At 34.5% G+C, this 5,000-nt stretch overlaps 1 long non-coding RNA gene across 1 annotated transcript in view; it reads right to left on the reverse strand.

Moving 5' to 3' along the window:
* Positions 1 to 1,108: 1,108 nt before the first annotated feature.
* The window catches only part of LOC118765731, a 9,274-nt gene continuing 5,382 nt past the window's right edge, over positions 1,109 to 5,000 (reverse strand). Inside the window, exon 3 of the long non-coding RNA XR_005001601.1 lies at positions 1,109 to 1,123. This is a non-coding gene — a long non-coding RNA (uncharacterized LOC118765731). The remainder of the gene's footprint in view (positions 1,124 to 5,000) is intronic.

Here is a 5,000-nt window from a genome sequence, read left to right on the forward strand (position 1 = left end):
ATATGTACATATAGGACTAAATATTAAAATTATTAAAATTAATACCTACAATTCTTATTCAGAATTATCAAAATTAATACCTTCAATTCTTATTACAAATCATATAATTTATATTATCTAGACTACGTGTGTTTCATCACAACATATTCCTCGATATTGTTGAAATTAAATTTCCCTATACAATACCATATTAGAATGATTATATTGGCAATCATCAGGTCTATCTTATATGAACTTATTTTGCTATTTACATCGTATATTAAGACATGACAGACTAAAATTATATAACTAGAGGTTGTTGGAATAATTTTATTTTAGTAAATAATGAACAGAAATGTGGAATAAAAGTAGGAAAAAGAAATGTTAATAAAAGGAAAATTTAACTTATCTGTATGGTAATTTTCACTCCAAAAATTAAATATGGCTACCAGCAATCGTATAATCCAACATTGAAATCTATTTTGTAGGGGAGATAATTCTTATTAACATTTAAAAATTCTTAAAAGGTACTTTATATTATTTATAATAACAATAAATCAGGAGAAGCCAGAAGTGAGTATATGATGGGATTTTTATTTTATTTCCCCCCACAAAGTAGAGCTCAATGCTGGATTATACAATTGCTGGTAGCCATTTTTATTTCAGAGAGAAATTTCAGAGAGAAAATTACCATACAGGTAAGTTAACATTTATTTTTTCCTACTTTTATTCCACATTTCTGTTCATCATTTACTAAAGTAAAATTATTCCAACAACCTCTAGTTATATAATTTTAGTTTGTCATGTCTTAATATACGATGTAAATAGCAAAATAAGTTCATATAAGATAGACCTGAAGATTGGCAATATAATTGTTTTAATATAGTATTGTATAGAGAAATTCTATTTCAACAATATCGAGGAATATGTTGTCATGAAACACGCGTAGTCAAGATAATGTAAAGTATATGATTTGTAATAAGAACTGAAGGTATTCATTTTGATAATTTTAATATTTAGTCCTATTTGTACATATTGTGGATAACGTCATTCACTGATGACTGAGTTGCTTGAAGGTGATTCTGTCTCTTAAACCTATCAATTTATATGTATATAATACAATAAGTAATTCATTTTAGTACCACTGAATTGAACTTCTCTCCCCTGTGGACTCAGAAAGAACTTCCCAAATATTAATTATATATATATATATGCATATATATATATGCATATATATGTATGTGTGTATATGTGTGAGTGCATGTCTTTTTTGCCAGTTTGTAACCCATCACCACTGCCTGACAACCTGTGAGAGTTTGCTTACATCCCTGTAACCTAGTGGTTCAGCAAAAACGACTGATAGAATAAGTACCAGGTTTGAGAAAAAAAAGTACCAGGGTTGATGCATTTGGCTAAAATCTCTTCAAGGCAATGCCCCAGCATGGTCAGAGTGTAATGTCTGAAACAAGGTAACCATAAACGATAAAAGAGAAATGCCATTTAGTCATTATTGAACTGGATTTGGGAACATAAATTACGATGGAGTTGTCATGGGAGAATTTAAGTTTAAATCATTTTAAAACAGTAAATAATATCATAGGACCAAGTATGGTCTAATGCAGTTTGGTATAAAAAAGGGTTTCAGAAGGAACCAAAAGCACAACAATATTCCTATGCAACACTGAATGAGGAGCCCCGACCCCAGTCAAACCGTCCAACCCATACCAGCATGGAAAACGGACGTTAAACACTGATGATGATGACGAAGAGACGGAAGTGATGGGTGATTATCAACGAAATACCAAAGAATATGGTAATTAGTCATGGTCCTCATGTATGAATTCATCCACGACAGACTTGCTTGTGATTACCAATACACCACCACCGCCACCACCAACAACAACAACAATTTAGTTTATACTTTAACTTCAGACCTGCACCATAGTAACTAGAGGGCGAGCACATTTACTGAAGCATGCACAACCAATTTTCTCCTCAATGGCACAAAATTTATTATTATGAATTATAAGTGGAAATAGTCAACAACTCTCCATTGTAAATAGAATTTTCTTTTCTACTCTAGGCACAATGCCAGAAATTTTGGGTGAGTGGGGGGGAGTTGATTAGATCGACCCCAGTATGCAACTGGTACTTAATTTATCGACCCCGAAAGGATGAAAGGCAAAGTCAACCTTGGTGGAATTTGAACTCAGAACACAAGGACAGACGAAATGCTGCCAAGCATTTTGCCCAGTGTGCTAGCAATTCTGCCAGCTTGCCACCTTAAAAAGTATAGAATTTTTTCTATGCTAGGCACAAGGACAAAAGTTTGGGGGGTAATTGGGAACAGTTGATTAAATCAACACCAGTACACAGCTGGTACTTAATTTATCGACCCCGAAAGAATCAAAGGCAAAGTCGACCTCGACGGAATTTGAACTCAGAATGTAAAGACAGACTGCTAAGCATTTTGCCCAGTGTGCTAACCATTCTGCCAGCTCGCCGCCATATTGTAATTAGAATATTATTGTTTTGCATTAGAAATTTCAAGATGTCATCCTAGACTTTAAAATAAAATAAAAATATTGCTGAGTTAGTTAGCTTCTGTATTATGTGGGACTTGATTAAATAAGCCTGTTTATAAATTTCATACACAGGTAAAAGAAACGTCCAACATAAACTGCTAAATATCATTGTTTTATTCTCTGGAGATCATAGAAAGATTTTATGATGGGTGGACATTATTAGCAAGAATTGAGTTATTGGTGATTTTTTTTCTCCAAAGATATTAGTGACTTTGTGAAGAGAAACTGACTGAGAGTGTTAATAAAAACTATGGCTTCAGTATTTTGTTCATCATCATCATCATCATCATCATCATCATCGTAACTATCACTGTCATCAACATCAGCATTGCCGTTGTCATCATCATCATCATTGTAATCATCATCACTACCATCATCATCATTGTTGTCATTACCATCATCATTGTCATCATTATCATCATCATCATCATCATCATCATCATCACCATTGACGTCATCATTTTGATAGCTACTTTTCCGTGCTTGCACGTGCATCAGATGGAATACATAGAGACAGATTGTCTCTGGCTGGATGCCCTTGCTGTCACCAACCCTCACTTCATAATATTTCTTCATAATCAGAACAAACCTCATTTGTATGGCATTGGTGCTCATTTACAACCATGACATGATGTCAAGCCAAGAGTACTCACAAACACACATATACATATATGACAGGCTTCATTCAGTTTCCATCTATCTACCAATTACATTAACAAAGTTGTGATTAGCCCAGGGCTATAGAAGAAAACACTTTGTGACTGGTGTTCTGTTTGTGTGTCGGCCTTGGAGGAAATAAGAGAAATCATCAAGGTCAGCATCATCATCATCATCATTATCCTTACCACCATCATTACCATCACCACCACCACACGACAACCACCACCACCACCACCTTCACCATCACCACCACCATCATCGTCATCATCATCATTGTCATTATGATTATTGTTATTAAGGTGGCAAGCTGGGAGAATCGTTGGCATACCAGGCAAAATTCTTAGCAGCACTTTGGCCATCTGACATTCTGAGTTCAAATTCCACTGAGGTTTGATTTTGCTTTTCATCCTTTTTGGGGTTGATAAATTAAATACCAGTGAAATACTGGAGTCGATGTAATTGACTAGTCTCCTCCCCCAAAATTTCAGGCCTTGTGCCTATAGTAGAAAGGATTATCATTATTATTATTATTATTATTATTATTATTATTATTATTATTCAGTAGTTTTATTTTTATATCGTGCTTTCACTTCACTACTGAGCGCAGCTCTGTGTGCCTAGGGTATGTGTCGTGATTTGTTGTGGTGCTCTGATGGTTATTGTATGGAAAGTGTTCTGCGTAGGATGTGTGCAGTGCCTAGTAGTGCAATTTTCTGCATGCTATATGTGTTTGTAAGTCCTGGTGTTTTTGTTATGTATTTGTCTGAATATTTTTTTATCATACCTAATGCGCCTACTATGATAGGGATTGCTTCTGTTTTTAGATTCCACATTCTGGTTACCTCTATTTCCAGGTCTTTGTATTTTGAAAGTTTCTCCATTTCTTTTAGAGACACCTACTGGTATTGATACATCAATTAGAAAGCATTTTTCCTTCATGATCTCTGACAACTATGTCTGGCCTGTTGGCCTTAATTTCTCTATCTGTGTGTATTAGCATATCCCAGAGTATGGTTGCTTTCTCGTTTTCTGTGACCTTTCCTGGTGTGTGCTTATACCATCTTTTTTTTGTTGTTATTCTGTTATTCCATAATGTTGGTATAGCTTCTAGTGTATGTTATTATTATTATTATTATTATTATTATTATCATTATTATTATTATTATTATCATTATTATTATTATTATTATTATCATTATTATTATTATCATTATTATTATTATTATTATTATAATTATTATCAGGGTGGTGAGATAGCAGAACACATCAGACAAAATGCTTACTTGCATTTCATCCATCTTTATGTTCTGAGTTCAAATTCTCCTGCGGTTGACTTGGGGGTGGGGTCGATGAAAAAAAAGTACCAGTTAAGCACTGGGGTCAATCTGACTGGCGTGCCTTTTCCCAAAACACACACACACCGAAATTGCTCAATATTATAATCCGATATCATCAGGCAAAGTTCTACTTCTTTACCCAAGTCGTATGCAGCATTATGCATTTTTATTTTTGTTGGTGCTTGGGGAGTACAGACTCTTCCTCTTACCATATTGCATCAGTGTGTTTTCCCACGGGTTTTGCCTTGAGTCTCTTCTTATAATTAGCCTTTGTATTATGTGTTGTCTGTGTAATGCATGGTGTGCTCTTCTGTTGGGTATCCGCCCTGTAGAATACCTGTTGTGGCTGTTATTTATTTCATTGGATATTTACTGTATGGTGTGTTTCTTGTGACTGTGGATTGTTTTGTTATGTTAAGAGTGAGAGCTGTGCGGGCCA

This window comes from Octopus sinensis, linkage group LG13 (assembly GCF_006345805.1).
Source record: "Octopus sinensis linkage group LG13, ASM634580v1, whole genome shotgun sequence".
Taxonomy (NCBI): domain Eukaryota; kingdom Metazoa; phylum Mollusca; class Cephalopoda; order Octopoda; family Octopodidae; genus Octopus; species Octopus sinensis.